This window comes from Dendrobates tinctorius, unplaced genomic scaffold (assembly GCF_039654945.1).
Source record: "Dendrobates tinctorius isolate UK_male_01 unplaced genomic scaffold, ASM3965494v1 ptg000025l, whole genome shotgun sequence".
In the NCBI taxonomy this organism is placed as follows: Eukaryota; Metazoa; Chordata; class Amphibia; order Anura; family Dendrobatidae; genus Dendrobates; species Dendrobates tinctorius.
In genome coordinates this window covers 9,902,338-9,918,747 of record NW_027361693.1, presented here as the reverse complement: position 1 = coordinate 9,918,747, position 16,410 = coordinate 9,902,338, and the positions used below count along the sequence as shown (strand labels likewise).

The following is a 16,410-nucleotide window of genomic DNA, read 5'->3' as shown; positions in this document are numbered from 1 at the left end:
TGTATGGCAAAGTGTCCTGCTCCCTCCAAACTCAAAGTACCTCAGATTTACACCTGGCTCCAAGTAGGCCTCGGCCTACTACCTGATTTTCCCTGGGCTCCGACACCGCCAATTGGTGCTCAGAAGTGCTGTACGCACAGACAAAACACTCGCTCATGTGTAAGTGGGGTTCGGTAACGTCAGCTGATCCCCTGCTGTGTGTACGGCAAACTCTCCTGCTGCCTACAACTTCTGACTACCTCTGATTTAATATGTTCGCTGATTTGCCCTCTGTCTCCACTCTGTTTTGAGTATTTCCTCCGGCCTACAACACCGCCTGTTTCTGCTCTCATGTGCCGTCTGCACAATCAACACTTGTTCCTGTATTACCTGGGTCCTGTAACATCTGCTCATCTGCAGAGGTGAGTCCGGCAATGTCTCCTGCTTTGTCTACATTCCCACTACTTGTAGTGGAAAAGTGGACAGAGCAGGAGACATTGCCTGACTCACCTCTAGGGAGAAGCTGCTGTTACAGAACCCCAGTAACACAGGAACAAGTGTTGGTTGTGCAGACGGCATTTCAGAGCAGCAACTGGCGTGGTTGGAAGCCAGAGGAAATACTCAAAACAGAGTGAAGCCAGAGGCCTAATTGGAGTACGTTGACAGTTAGTAGTAGTGTAGAAACAATCTAAAACTGCCACCAAGTAGGCCTCAGCCACTACCTGATTTTCCCTGGGCTCCAACACCGCCAGTTGATGCTCAGAAGTGCTGTCCACACAGAAAAAAACACTTGTTCATGTGTAAGTGGGGTTCGGTAACGTCTGCTGATCCCCTGCTGTGTGTACGGCAAACTCGCATACTGCCTCCAAATTCAAACAACGTCTTATCTTAAACTGCCTCCAAGTAGGCCTCAGCCTACAAAATGACTATCCCTGGGCTCCAACATCGTCAGTTTTTGCTCGGAAGTGCTGTCCACACAGAAAAAAACACTCATTCATGTGAAAGTGGGGTTCGGTAACGTCAGCTGATCCCCTGCTGTGTGGAGGGCAAGCTGCTGCTGCCTCCAAATTGTAACTACTTCTGATTTAAACATTCTCTGATTTGGCCTCTGTCTCCACTCTGTCTCTAGTATTTCCCCTGACCTCCAACACCGCCAGTTCCTGCTCACAGTTGCCGTCCACACATTCCACACTTGTTCCTGTGTTCCTGGTGTTCTGTTACGTGAGCTGATCCCCCAATGTGTGTCCGGCACTGTCTCCTGCACTGTCCACCTTCCCACTACAAGTAGTGGGAATGTGGACAGAGCAGGAGACATTGGCAGACACACATCAGGGGATCTGCTGACATTACAGAACCCCAGTAACACAGGAACACGTGTGGATTGGGCAGACGGCTACTGTACGCATAAACTGGCGGTGTTGGTAGTCAGGTGAAATCCTGGAAACAGAGTGGAGACAGATGCCTAATTGGAGCACGTTGACAGTCTGTTTTAGCCTACAAACAATCTAAAACTGCCACCAAGTAGGCCTCAGCCTACACCATGATTGTCCCTGGGCTCCAACACCGCCAGTTGGTGCTCGAAAGTGCTGTCCACACAGAAAAAAACACTTGTTCATGTGAAAGTGGGGTTCGGTAATATCAGCTGATCCCGTGCTGTGTGGAGGTCAAAGTGTCCTGCTCCCTCCAAAGTCAAAATACCTCCGATTTACACCTGGCTCCTAGTAGGCCTCAGCCTACACCATGATTGTCCCTGGGCTCCAACAACGCCAGTTGGTGCTCAGAAGTGCTGTCCGCACAGAAAAAAACACTCGTTCATGTGAAAGTGGGGGTCGGTAACGTCAGCTGATCCCCTGCTGTGTGGAGGGCAAACTGCTGCTGCCTCCAAATTGTAACTACTTCTGATTTAAACATTCTCTGATTTGGCCTCTGTCTCCACTCTGTCTCTAGTATTTCCCCTGACCTCCAACACCGCCACTTCCTGCTCACAGTTGCCGTCCACGCATTCCACACTTGTTCCTGTGTTCCTGGTGTTCTGTTACGTGAGCTGATCCCCCAATGTGTGTCCGGCACTGTCTCCTGCGCTGTCCACCTTCCCACTACAAGTGGTGGGAATGTGGACAGAGCAGGAGACATTGGCAGGCACACATCAGGGGATCTGCTGACACTACAGAACCCCAGTAACACAGGAACACGTGTGGATTGGGCAGACGGCTACTGTACACATAAACTGGCGGTGTTGGTGGTCACGTTAAATCCTGGAAGCAGAGTGGAGGCAGATGCCTAATTGGAGCACGTTGACAGTCAGCTGTAGTATCAGAATCGGCGATACCCGATATTTTTTTCGTATCGGGCGATACCATCCGATACGATGTTTTTGGGTATCGAACAGTATTGCTCAACACTACTTGCGGCATTATTTTATCAGAGTGCCAGCAGCCAAAAAAAAAATGTTGGCATATCTTCTTTTTGTTTATGAAGTTTACAGATTGGGTGTTATTTGGCAGGATTCTCCCGCTGCATTGGATAGGTCGCAAGCCTTGCCTGGTGCTGTGGTCTCCCATTCAGGATCGGCCGCTGGAATGAGTTTGGTCCCAGTCCTTGCCCAAGTTCATGCTGCATTCAGAGTTACTGCTTGCTCTCCAGCTAAGCCTATGGTGACTACTGGTATACATGTGCAGCACTGCACTCTGATGCCTAAGTCCAGATTTCACCCTACTGAGCAGGTCCATGATGTGGTGCCTTCTCAATGGTGCTCGAACGTCAGCTGCTCTAGTGATGTGGCAGCTTCAGATTGGTCCACAGGCAAGGCCCTGTCTGGCAGGACATGAGCCTTTGTACTAAAGGTCCTCAGGTGCGCTAGTATCATGTGTGTTTGGTGTGTTAGTGGCTTCTATACCACCCTGTGTGCACTTGTTTTTCTAATAGCACTGCAAGTGTTTTTCAAAACAGGCAGTGTGGGGTAGGAACTCCCACTTGAACTTAGCATCTGCACAGGGCATCCTCAGGCACGTGTGCTGAAGCAAAACCAAATGTCAGAGCAGGCTCATCCACCAGCTTAGTCTTCCCTGGGGGGGTTAAGTTATAGGGACCCCAATTAGTATTTTTCTATATGCCTGTGCAGTCTAACAGGGTATAGTCCTTTTTGCTTTGCTACATAGTACCATTCTGTGGTGTAACAGAGTTTGTTAGTGTGCACACTGAGTGACATTTAACTCAGTGTGTGTAAAGTGTTTTCTCGCATCCTTGCTCCGCCATTGTGCTAGCTGTGGTTTCTTCATCACCGCACGGTGGACCCCGGGTAGCATATGTACCTTATTATTTCTTATTTCGTGTGTTGCGCCAATCCTAACATTGGGTTAATTAGATTTGTATTTTGATAGATTAGACATTACACATACCGTACATGTACATATATTTTTAATTGATGATTATGTTTATATTTAGTGAAGGAAAGGATGGTTAACTAGAATTTTAGTGTTATTTTTTCTTACTTTTTATTGTATTTAGTGAGTCTCATAGGGGACTTGTACCAGTGATCTGAAGATCACTTGTACTATGTATAGCAATACCATGGTATTGCTGTACATTGATAAATCATGGTCTCCTTTCAAGCCCAGCCACAGGCTGAGTTTCAACAAAATGTCATGAAGGCAGCAACAAAATGTTTTCAACAGACCCCCAAATGCTATAGCAATCCATCGGTGTCCCATGATATGTTGTGAGGTGGCCACTTAGCTCATAGAATGATGCACCCCATGCTGGTGTGCTGTTAATCCCTGTCAGAGAATGACAGGTAAACAGGTTAACACTCACAGGCAGAGATACAGTACACTCACAGCTGTTAAAGACAGATCCTAGCTGTGGCAAAAAACATTATCTGGTGAGTACAGAGTGGGCAAAGCCTGTGAACCCACTTCATACAATCAATCTCAACTTGCATCATAAATGTGCAATGGATATAGAGAAGGGATTAATCATTTATATTTATGAATGAACAAAATACAAGGTAAAAGAACAGAAAACAAATCTAAATTAATCAATATTTGGTCTCATTTATATTCAAAACCACATCAATTAATCAATTCTTCCAGGTTTACTTGCACACAGTTTTGAAGGAACTCAGGAGGAAAGTTTTTTCAATCATTGTGTAGAACAAACCACAGATCTTTTGTAGATGTGGGCTTAAGCAAATCCTTCATGTAATCCCTGACAGACTCAAAAGATGTTGAGATCATGTATCTGTGTTGGCCATATCTCTTCCAGGACTCCTTGTTTTCTATAGTGAAGATAGCTCCTGAAGGCATTAGCTGTAAGTTCAGAGTTATTTTCCTGCTGCAAAATAAATTTGGAGCCAATATGACTTCTTCCTGATGGTATTGAATGATTGTTAATATCTGCCGGTATTTCTCAGCATTGAGGAGGACACCATTAATCTTGACCAAATTGATTACACAGTTTTCTGAAATGTAGACCCAAAATTAAAAGGAACTTGCATGCTTCACTGTTGCCTACAGATGCTCTTTATTGAATAATTAAGGCTCCTTTACATTTAGCGATGCACCAGCGATCCTGACAACGATACGACCCGGTCAGGATCGCTGGTGCATCGCTAAATGGTCGCTAGTGAGCTGCCACACAGGCAGATCTCACAGTGATGTAGTGATGCAGCAGTGGTCATTACTTACCTTTCAGATGCGGCGATCCTAACATCCTCCCGCCCGCGTCCACGCGTCGCTCATCGGTGCCAGCAGGAAGCCCAGCAGGAAGCGCCTGACGAGAAATGGAGCTGCACGATCTCGCGCGATCAGCGACAGACAGCGGAGGAGCCGGTCGGAGGTAAGTATCACACATAGCGATATCGCTGCTGTGTCACAAAATCGGTGACGCTTTAGCAATATCGCTAGCGATATCGCTATATGTAAAGGCCCCTTTATTCAGCCCTTCATTACAAATTTATCTTCTGTTAAATTAAAATTATTAAAATTTTGTAGGAAGTATAGGAAGTACTGTATGTTTTCTCCAAACAGATATTTGTAGATGGATTCCACTGGTTTCTGCTAGTTTTGAGCTCATTGCTCTGCTAGACAACTTCTTATTTTGAAGGGAAGTAAGCATGATGTGTCCTTCAACTAAGTTTCTATGGCTATTTGCTGCATCTATTGTTCTCAAAGTTGTCATCTCTTGGAGAACTCAGTCCTGAGATACCATCAGAGAGGCATATGACTGGCTCTAAATTTAGCCTATAGCATGATAACCGCAAACATACAACCATTGACAATAAGGACTTTCTTCAGTGCATAGAATAATTTTAAGTTTTATAAGTAATGTTATGGCTTTTACAGAGTTCCGATATAAACTTATTCAAGTCTGTATGGATTTACATAAAAACACAGAAGGATATGCGCATGTATGCATTTATGGAAGATATGTGGTTGGTCCTCCCAATGTTTGCATGTGGAATTGATATTTTGATGCTGTTTTAAGGGCAAATGATGTTCACACCAAGTATTGATTTGATTTAAATTTTTCTTTTGTTCGCATTGCATTTTGCTTGTTGAAAAAAAATAACTATTAATATTTCTACTTTTTAAAGCAACCGTAGTTTGCAGCATTTTTTCCTCACCTACCTAAAACATTTTACACAGTACTGGATATGTAGGCATACATTGATAGAAAAATGTAAGTTGTGCTTCTACCTTGATAATAAATTTACAAATTTTGCAGATGAACATCATAATATGTATTTTCCTGCTTAACATTCTTTATATTAGTCAGAACAGCAAGCTGCTAACAAGGAGCATCTGTTAGTCTAGTAAAAACTGTCTCAGTAATGTATTACATGATAGTCCAATGTATTGTAATCTGATGCCTTGGTGAAAATAGCTGATTGATGTGGGATTCTGCAAGCAAGACTCATCCCAATTAATGAAGAGTGAGCGTGATCGTCAGTGTTCATTACTTGCTAGTGCACCAGTGTGCTTGAAATGCTCATTACTTGGCGAGTTTTTTTGAATGCTCGTGTGCAAGCTCGAGTCCCCGCCCCACATGTTTGTGCTTGTTAAACAGCCAATAAACATACAGAGATTTTCTGCCAGTCAATGTAATGCCATAGCCATCTTTGTTGTAGCATTACTGTGATTGGCTGGACGCATTACATCATCGGATCTATATACTATCCAGGACACCATGCTCGGAGCAGTGTACCAGCGAAAACAGGCAGAGCAGGGAGAGGTGCTGCTAGCTTAGGGACAGAGTTTTAACTGTGTATAGATAGAGATTAGACACCATTAATATTTCAACTACAACAATAGCCTTTATTAGGGTTAATTATAATCAATATTAATACTGCTGTTAGCAAATTTAGGGAGATTTTGTGCCAAAGGGATGGCGTAGGCAACTATAGGGTTAATTGCACCTCCTTTCTGCTGTAACTCATATCAAAAGCCCTTCTCAGGGAAAATAATATTCTTTTTGCTCTTAAACTTGCAAATTATTATTAGCAGAGAAATATTATACGACATTCATACTGCGGCAGTTGTGCATCAAAATCATACAGCTAGAATTGGCTGGTTAGCAATAACATTCATATATTGCTACTGCAGTGTAACAAGTCCATCTGAGGTGTGCAAAATTTCCTGCGATGGTAATCCTGCAAAGTGTTTTCAGCAGGTAAATATTATATGTCATTTATGCTGCATCAGTTGTGCATCAAAAGCATACATACAAACTTGGTTGGTTAGCAATCTAAGGTGTGAAAATTTTCCTATGATAGTAATCCTCTAAAGTTTTTAAGCAGGAAAATATTATACGGCATTTCTGCTGCGCCACTTGTGCATCAAAAGCATACAGCCAGACTTTGTTGGTTAGCAACAGTATCGCTATATTACTACTGCAATGTAACAAGTCCATCTAAGGTGCAAAAATTTTCCTGTGATAGTAGTCCTGCAAAGTTTTTTTTAGCAGGGAAATATTTTACTGCATTTATACTGTGCCAGTTGTGCATCAAAAGAATACAGTCTATCTTGGTTAGTTAACAATAGAATTGCTATATTGCTACGGCAGTGTAACAAGTACATCTGAGATGTGCAAATTTTCTTCTGATACTAATCCTGCAACAATTTTTCAGCAAGGAAATATTATACAGCACTTATACTGTACAACTTGTGCATCAAAAGCATATAGCCAGACTTGATGTGTTAGCAATAGCATCACTATATTGATACTGCAGTGTAACAAGTCCATCTGAGGTGGGCATATTTTCATGTGATAGTAATCCTGTAAAAAAATTTTAGCAAGGTAATATTATATGACTTTTATACTGTGTCAGTTGTGTATCAAAAGAATACAGCCAGATTTGGTTGGTCAGCAATGGTATTGCTATATTGCTACTGCATTGTAACAAATGTGCAAATTTACCTGCAATAGTAATCCTACAAAGTTTTTTCAGCAGGGAAATATACAGATTTCATACTTAGACAGTTGTGCATCAAAAGCATACAGTCAAACTTGGTTTCTTATCAATAGCATCTCTTTATTGCTACTGCATTTTAATAAGTTGACATGAGATGTGCAAATTTTCCTGCAATACTAATTCTGCAAAGCTTTTTCAGCAGGGAAATATTATACATGATTTAAAGTGCATTAGTTGCACATCAAAAGCATACAGCCATACTTGGTGGGTTAGCATTAGCATCTCTATATACTACGGTGTAGCAAGTCCATCTGAGGTGGGCAACTTTTCCTGCAATACAAATCCAGCAATGTTTCCTTAATAGGGATGCATCATACATAGATTAAAATGGGTAAGGCGCGTGGTAAGGCACAGGGAAGTGGACATGATGCTGAACACAAAGGCCGAGGCCGTGGGCAACGTGAAAATTGTGCCTGCTGCGGGAGCACAACAAACACACATATCACGTTGACCTAGCTTTCTTTCCCACTTTGCAAGAAGGTGCAGAAAATCACTCTTGAAGCCAGACCAGTGTTAAAGGGTTGTTGAATGGATAGCAGATAATGCTTCCACAAGGTCCAGTCTCAGTAACTATGATTCTGGACCACAAAATCCTCACCCTGATTCTCCTTCCTCCCTCCATGCCGAGTGGTCAGAGACAAGTGATCCCACACTTGGACACTTTAAAGAGCTGTTCACATTTTCATTTATAGATTCTGGCCCCTCGACCTACCCAGTTCAAGCAGCACATGAAGAGATCGCATGTGGTGATGTCCAAATATTTGAGCGACCAAGATCACAAAAAAGCCATGGTGAGAAAATGCAATTACTGTCACAAGAGGTGGATGATGATGACATACAATTTCCAACAACTGATGTTGTTAAGTTAGCAAGTCAAAAGTAGGACCAGGGTATGGAAGTGGAAGATGAGGTGTGGACAATGAAGTCACTGAACCAACCTGGGAAAGTGACATGCAGAGTGAGGACAGCACCATGAAGGGGGAGGGATCTGTGCAGCACCACAACAGTCAGGAGGAGGCAGGGGGGTGGCCAGAGACACAAGGTGGGTAAGTGTTTTGAGAGCACCAACACAGGTGAAATTTCCAGTCCAATGTTTAGATGTCCCTGAGACTGGGGTTTTCTTAAAGACAGGTCAGTTCACCCAAAAAAGGCCATATGCAAAATCTGCCATGCCAGCACCTGCAGGGGCAGCACAACTACCAGCCTGACTACCACCAGTATGCCCAGGCACATGATAGCAAAGCACCTGACAAGTTGGGCTGAACATCAGGGTCCAGAAAATATGTCTACAGATGACACCACTGCCTCTAACACTGTTCTACATGCACCACAATCCCCTTGCCATGATGCAGGTCAAGATGTCTCCCACCCTGCACCCTTTGTTGCACACTTACAACCACCTCAGTCGTGCCCTGACCAACCCTGTTACTGGGAAGATCCACTTAAGCATGGATACGTGAACAAGTGCTTGTGGCCAGGGACATTATATTTTCTTGACGGCACACTGGGTAAACATTGTGAAAGTGTGGACTCAGTTGAACCCTGGGATGGAACACGTGCTAACAGTGAGGATTACAGGTCTTTATTCAATCAGGGTTTCCCCCACCTTCTACAGCAGTTCCTGCAACTCCTTCTTCTCATCACCCTCCATCTCCAAAACATCAAGATCAGTCTCAAGCTGGAAGCACTGTAGCACTGCCTTGGCCAAGTGACAACAGGCTCTAGTGAAGCTATTCTCCTTAGGTGACAAAATGCACACCACCGCAAAGTTGAAGGGTTTAAGAGACTAGACCGACCTGAGGGTCCCGCCCCTGAACCTACAATCAGGCATGATCATTTGTGACATGGTTGTACCCTGATGGTAGCTCTGAAGCTTGGCAACTCCGCACATGTACCATGCTTGGCCCACATGCTCAACTTAGATGTTCAATGGTTTCTCAAAGCCTACCCAGATCTGTTTGAGCTACTTGTGAAAGTATGCCACATGTGTTTCCATTTCCGCAAGTCAACTACAGTTGCTGCCAACCTTGCAGCTCTGCAGCAGCATTTGCAGCTTCTAGCTCACCCACTGGTTTGCAATATCATTATGCATTGGAACTCAACATTACATATGAAGGCAAAGCTTTTTGAGCAGCAGAGGGCAGTAGTTGAATACCAGCTGCAACATGTCCGGTCATCCTCTGCATATAAGAGCTGATGAGTAGGCATGGATGTCTAACATCTGTGCAGTTCTCCAAAACTGTGTGGACTCGACCAAGATAGTGAGTTGTTATGAATGGGTCACTGAGGAGGATGGCTGGAAAAGGCTAAGCCACCAGAAGACCAGAGAGGTTGGTGACTAAGCTGATTGAAGACCCCTGATCCTATCCGCACAACTAGCAGTAGCCATGGAGCGTTCCTACGATGCCCTAGATGCTTCGTCACAGCCGGAGGACTAACTAAGCCTAAAGACAGAAAGATGAAATCTAAACTGCCCCATAGCAGATCCCCAAAGGAATAGACAGCCCTCAAACATATATTGTCGGTGAGACAAGATGAGACACAATCCCAGGCAGAGAACAGACTGAGCAAACGGTGGGGCCCAAGTTGTCTAGACAGGACAGGACAGAAAAAGTTACTGTCTGCAATCATGCACAAAACCCTGAAAAAGTCCAACACTTCTGATATAAAAAAAAGCTGAAATCACACGATCTCACCCCCACTAGATCAGCACTCTGATATAAACTGGTAGCAAGCAAAAAGATACTAACATAATAGGGGACTGAACAAGCTGCAACATATGAAGCAGGGCCTAGCACTGCCCTCAGCAGGGAGCACGCTGAACCCTAGCAGCAAAGCAAAAAAAGACACAACCAGATTAGATGCAAAGGATTAGCAAGAGAATCACTTAGCTGAACATGCAGATCAGGCAGGGGACAAAAGAGCTCCAAGTGCACACAGAGGAAAAAATCACCAGCAACCTTCAAGAGCAGCCAGCTCCATTATAAACTCCCAGCCAGCAATCCCAGATTCCCTTTTATCATCGTCAGGTGGAGAACCTCCATCCACCTGGCCAGCTCCACTACTCTCAGTAACCACCAGAGGGAGCAGAGGGAGTTTTGGCTCTGTAATCCAAGCAAGGGAGTTCACAAGAGTTAGTCGTGATGACACCATAATCAGCATAACCATCCCACTTCTCTGTCTACTGAAGCTCACTGCTGAAAACTAAAGAGGAGGATTTGCAGGCGGCGCAAGTTGATATGTAGCAAGAAACTATATTGGGTGATACTACATAGCCCAGCCTCATCTCATCTTCTTAACAAGGATTCAATGATAATTAGGAAGAAGAAGAGGAACAGGAGCTGGTTGCCAGCGCTACTGATGGTACTACCCACACCACCTTCATCTCATCTGTTCAGTATGAATGGCCTGAAGATGGGCATGAGAGGGAGGCAAGGAGGAGGATAAGGAGGCAGACGAGGAGGAAAATGTACAGTCATCCTCTTGGTGGGAACAGGGAAGTTTTGGCTGTTGGCAGTCTGGCACATGTGGCTGAGTTTATGTTCCACTGTCTTTCCTATGACCCTCATGTTGTACTCATTTTGACCATTACTAATTACTGGTTGATCATCCCTCTAGACCCACGCTACAATAGGATCTTTCCCTCTCTCCTTCCCGTGGTTGAGAGGTCTAATAAAATGTTGCAGCACCAGAAGGCTCTAGCTGAAGAATATTTTAAAAAAAAATCCATCTAACAATACTGGCACAGAGGTCACAGTTCCTTGGACAGCCAAGGAGTAGAGACAAGGGAGACTCACACCAGATGCAGTAGAGGCAGGAGAACACTAGCAAAGGTATGGGACAGTTTTCTCAGACCCTCCCAGTGGCCATGTCCTGATGCACGGGGTACTCTGCTAAGTAGGGAAAAGTTTGGGAAGATGTTGAAGGAGTACCTTGACCGTACCAGCTTCTCTATGAATCTTCTGTACCTTACAGCTATTGTGTATCCAAGCTGCACAAGTGACATGAACTGTCACTCTATCTCTCTACACCTTGGAGGTCCAGGCCTTCACTATCACTAATGTTTTGTCAGATCGGGTTTTAGTGCCACAGGGGATATTATAACTGATAGACCCATCCACCTGTCAACTGAAAATGCTGACACACTGACTCTTATGAAAATGAACAAGGGCTGGATTGGCCCAGACTTCTCAACACCACGGGATGACAGCAGCGGAACATAAACTTAAATCCAGCAAGTTTTTTTCTATTCTATTTATATGCATCCCTTCCCACCCAAACATGGGTCTAAGCTTATCAACCACCATATCAACAGGGTGATCACACTACCCTCGCTATACATTTTTTAATTGTGTTTATGATGCCCGTATTAAGAATTTTGAGAGGCGTACCTCGAATATGCTTTAATATATTTGTGTACCCAAGGAGTAAATGTTTTTCATCCAATGCACTTAGTACATGCACATTACCAGTCTAGAATACTCATTTATTAATAATGGGAAAAAAATGTTTTCTGAGGCCCTTCACTATGTCTCTTCAAATGGGTATTGTAGTGCCTCCTTCTAGTTTTTGGCATCCCTTGCACTTAGTTCATGTGCTTTACCAGTGGAGACCCACTCCTTAGTAATGGGAAAAAATGAATTTGTGAGGCTACACCTTCTAGATGAGGGAACATTTTTGGAAATCAAAAGAGCCGGTGGTTTCTATTAGTATATGTTCAAGTGCCTTGTTGTGGGCTGTCAGGTGGATGACACATAGGGAGTTCTCACACTGCATACAGGATTTCAAAACCAGGACATGAGACTTTGTGCAATAGGTACACAAGATCCTAGTCTCCTCTATTTAACCCCTTCACCCCCAAGGGTGGTTTGCATGTTCATGACCGGGCCAATTTTTACAATTCTGACCATTGTACCTTTATGAGGTCATAACTCTGGAACGCTTCCATGGATCCCGGTGATTCTGACATTGTTTTCTCGTGACATATTGTACTTCATGTTAGTGGTAAAATTTCATTCAAATAACTTGCGTTTATTTGTGAGAAAAACGGAAATTTGGCGAAAATTTTGAAAATTTCGCAATTTTCCAACTTTGAATTTTTATGCCCTTAAATCACAGAGATACAGCACACAAAAAACTTGATAACTAACATTTCCCACATGTTTACTTTACATCAGCACAATTTTGGAACCAAAATTTTTTTTTGTTAGGAAGTTATAAGGGTTAAAAGTTGACCAGCGATTTCTCATTTTTACAACACCATTTTATTTTTAGGACCACATCACATTTGAAGCCACTTTGAGGGGTCTATATGATAGAAAATACCCAAAAGTGACACCATTCTAAAAACTGCACCCCTTAAGGTGCTCAAAACCACATTCAAGAAGTTTATTAACCCTTTAGGTGCGTCACAGGAATTTTTTTGAATATTTAAAAAAAATGAACATCTAACTTTTTTCATAAAAAAAATAATTCAGGTTCAATTTTTTTATTTTACCAAGGGTAACAGGAGAAATTGGACTGCAAATGTTAATGTGCAATTTGTCCTGAGTACGCAGATACCTGATATGTGGGGAGGAACGACTGTTTCGGCGCATGGCAGAGCTCAGAATGGAAGGAGCGCCGTTTTACTTTTTCAATGCAAAATTGGCTGGAATTCAGATTGGACGCCATGTCACGTTTGGAGAGTCCCTGATGTACCTAAACAGTGGAAACCCCTGCAAGTGACCCCATTTTGGAAACTAGACCCCCCAAGGAACTTATCTAGATATGTGGTGAGAACTTTGAACCCACAAGGGCTTTACAAAAGTTTATAACGTACAGCGGTACAATTAAAAAATCATATTTTTTCCACAAAAATGATCTTTTCACCCCAATTTTTATTTTCCCAAGGGTAACAGGACCCTAAAAGTTATTGTGCAATTTGTCCTGAGTACGCTGATACCCCACATGTGGGGGTAAACCACTATTTGGGCGCATGGCAGAGCTCGGAAGGGAAGCAGCGCCATTTGACGTTTTTGGCTGGAATTGAGATCGGACACCATGTCGCGTTTGGAAAACCCCTGATGTACCAAAACAGTGGAAACCCCCCACAAATGACACCATTTTGGAAACTAGACCCCCTAAGGAACTTATCTAGATGTGTGGTGAGAACTTTGAACCCCCATGGGCTTCACAGAAGTTTATAACATAAAGCCATACAATTAAAAAATCATATTTTTTCCACAAAAATGATCTTTTCACCCTCAATTCTTATTTTTCCAAGGGTAACAGGACCCTAAAAGTTATTGTGCAATTTGTCCTGAGTACGCTGATACCCCACATGTGGGGGTAAACCACTATTTGGGCACATGGCAGAGCTCGGAAGGGAAGCAGCGCCATTTGACGTTTTTGGCTGGAATTGAGATCGGACACCATGTCGCGTTTGGAAAACCCCTGATGTACCAAAACAGTGGAAACCCCCCACAAATGACACCATTTTGGAAACTAGACCCCCTAAGGAACTTATCTAGATGTGTGGTGAGAACTTTTAACCCCCATGGGCTTCACAGAAGTTTATAACATAAAGCCATACAATTAAAAAATCATATTTTTTCCACAAAAATGATCTTTTCACCCTCAATTCTTATTTTTCCAAGGGTAACAGGACCCTAAAAGTTATTGTGCAATTTGTCCTGAGTACGCTGATACCCCACATGTGGGGGTAAACCACTATTTGGGCGCATGGCAGAGCTCGGAAGGGAAGCAGCGCCATTTGACGTTTTTGGCTGGAATTGACATCGGACACCATGTCGCGTTTGGAAAACTCCTGATGTACCAAAACAGTGGAAACCCCCCACAAATGACACCATTTTGGAAACTAGACCCCCTAAGGAACTTATCTTGATGTGTGGTGAGCACTTTGACCCCCCCCAGTGCTTCACAGAAGTTTATAACGCCTGGGCGTGAAAATAAAAAATTCGTATTTTTTCCACAAACATGATCTTTTAGTCACCATTTTTTTATTTTCCCAAGGGTACTAGGAGAAATTGGACCCCAAAAGTTGTTGTCCAATTTGTCCTGAGTATGCTGATACCCCATATGTGGGAGAAAACTACTGTATGGGCACACGTCGGGGCTCGGAAGGGAAGTAGTGACGTTTTGGAATGCAGACTTTGATGGAATGGTCTGCGGGTGTCATGTTGCCTTTGGAGAGCCCCTAATGTACCTAAACAGTGGAAACCCCCCACAAATGACACCATTGTGTAAACTAGACCCCCCAAGGAACTTATCTAGATGTGTGGTGAGCACTTTGAACCCCCCAGTGCTTCACAGAAGTTTATAACGCCCGGGCGTGAAAATAAAAAATTCGTATTTTTTCCACAAACATGATCTTTTAGTCACCATTTTTTTATTTTCCCAAGGGTACCAGGAGAAATTGGACCTTAAAGTTGTTGTCCAATTTGTCCTGAGTATGCTGATACCCCATATGTGGGAGAAAACTACTGTATGGGCACACGTCGGGGCTCGGAAGGGAAGTAGTGACGTTTTGGAATGCAGACTTTGATGGAATGGTCTGCGGGTGTCATGTGCGTTTGGAGAGCCCTTGATGTACCTAAACTATTGAAACTCCCCACAAGTGACGCCATTTTGGACACTAGACCCCCCACAGAACTTATCTAGATGTGTGGTGAGCACTTTGAACCCCCAAGTGCTTCACAGAAGTTTATAACACTCGGACGTGAAAATAAAAAAATCATTTTTTTCCACAAAAATGATATTTTTGCCCCCAATTTTTTATTTTCCTAAGGGTAACAGGAGAAATTGGACCCCAAAAATTGTTTTGCAATTTGTCCTGAGTAGGCTGATACCCTACATGTGGGGGTAAAACACTGTTTGGGCGCATGGCAGAGCTTGCAAGGGAAGGAGCACCATTTGACTTTTTCAACTCAGAATTGGCTGGAATTGAGATCAGATGCCATGTTGCATTTGGAGAGCCCCTGATGTGCCCAAACAGTGGAAACCCCCAATTGTAACTCCAACCCGAACCCCAATATGCCCCTAGCCCTAACCCTAACCCTAACCCTAGCCCTAACCCTAACCCTACCCTAACCCTAACCCTAGCCCTAACCCTAATGGAAAAATGGAAATAAATACATTTTTTTATTTTATTATTTTTCCCTAACTAAGGGGGTGATAACGGGGGGTTTGATTTACTATTTATGGCGGTTTTTATTTTTGGCAGCTGTCGCACGCTAAAAGACGCTTTTTATTGTAAAAATAGTTTTTGCATCACCACATATTGAGAGCTATAATTTTTCCGTATTTTCACCCACCGGGTCATGTGAGGTCTTATTTTTTGCGGGACGAGTTGATGTTTTTATTGGTACCATTTTCGGGCACGTGAAATTTTTTGATCGCTTTTTATTCCGATTTTTGGGACGCAGAATGAAGAAAAACCAGCGTTTCATGAACTTCTTTTGGGGGGGTGCGTTTACACCGTTCCGCGTGCGGTAAAATTGATAAAGCGGTTTTATTCTTCGGGTCAGTACGGTTACAGCGATACCTCATTTAGGTTTTTTTTATGTTTTTGTCGGTTTTATGCAATGAAAACTATTTTATATAAAAAATAATTATTTTTGCATCGCTTTATTCTGCGAGCTATAACTTTTTTATTTTTTCGCTGATCATGCTGAATGGTGGCTCGTTTTTTGCGGGACAAGATGACGTTTTCAGCGGTACCATGGATATTTATATGTGTCTTTTTGATCGCGCGTTATTACACTTTTTGTTTGGCAGTATGATAATAAATCATTATTTTTTTGCTTCGTTTTTTATTTTTATTTTTTAAGGGGTTCACTAAAGGGGTTAACTAATGGGACAGTTTTATAGGGCGGGTCGTTACGGACGCGGCGATACCTAATATGTGTACTTTTATTGTTTTTTTTTATTATTTCCAAAAAATGGATTTATTGGGGGAA

The 16,410-nt window shown here is 43.1% G+C and overlaps 1 protein-coding gene across 1 annotated transcript in view; it reads left to right on the top strand.

Moving 5' to 3' along the window:
- CDH18 (cadherin 18) overlaps nucleotides 1-16,410 on the top strand; it is a 1,129,863-nt gene that overhangs the window by 812,058 nt on the left and 301,395 nt on the right. The gene's annotated exons all lie outside the window — the stretch shown is intronic.